Source organism: Bison bison, unplaced genomic scaffold, assembly GCF_000754665.1.
Source record: "Bison bison bison isolate TAMUID 2011002044 unplaced genomic scaffold, Bison_UMD1.0 scf7180017862141, whole genome shotgun sequence".
In the NCBI taxonomy this organism is placed as follows: domain Eukaryota; kingdom Metazoa; phylum Chordata; class Mammalia; order Artiodactyla; family Bovidae; genus Bison; species Bison bison.
The window spans coordinates 676-1,483 of record NW_011492713.1 but is presented as its reverse complement, the minus strand read 5'-3'; positions in this window follow the sequence as shown (position 1 = coordinate 1,483).

Below are 808 nucleotides of genomic sequence, written 5' to 3'. Positions count from 1 at the left end.
CAGAGCAGTTTCATGATTCTAGAAATTTTCTTCATGTCTCCCTTGTAGTCAAACTCTGGCCCCACTCAGCCTCTGACAAACACTGATTGGTTCTCCATCCTATTTACTTGCTTTTAAGAAAATTTCACATAAATGGAATCATACAGGATACAACCTCCATTGATACCACCCCTCCCTCCACAGACTGGCTTCTGCGTCTTTGAGATTTACCCATGTTGTAGTCCATTGTATGGATGTATCACAGTTTGTTTTGCATTCACCTGTGAAGATTATTTAGGTTTGTATTACTTTCCTAAGGGCTGCTGTAACAAAATACTGATAACTAGGTGGCTTAAAACCACAGAAATTTATTTTCTCACAGTTCTGGAAGCCAGAGTCCTAAATGGAAGTCTCTTCAGGGACATGATACCTCTGAGACCTGTCGGGCGTGCAGGATGGGAAGTGGAGAGATTTCTTCCTTGTCTCTTCCTAGCTTCTGGTTGTTGCCAGTGATCCTTAACATTCCTTGACTTGTAGATGCATCACTCCAGTATCTGCTTCTGTGGTCACATGGCTATGTGTCTGTCTTCCCTCTGGGCATACCTGTGTCCAAATTTCCCTCTTCTTATAGGACACCAGTCATATTTGGGCTCCTTCTACTTTAGTACAACTGCAACAACTTTATTTCCAAATAAGGCCACATTCTGGGCTAGTTTAGGATTTAAACATATTTTAGGGGGAGGATACAATTCAATCCATAGCAAGGTTGTCTCTAGTTTGGGGGGAGTATGCATAAAGTGCTCTAACACAGAGAGACACACACAGAGAG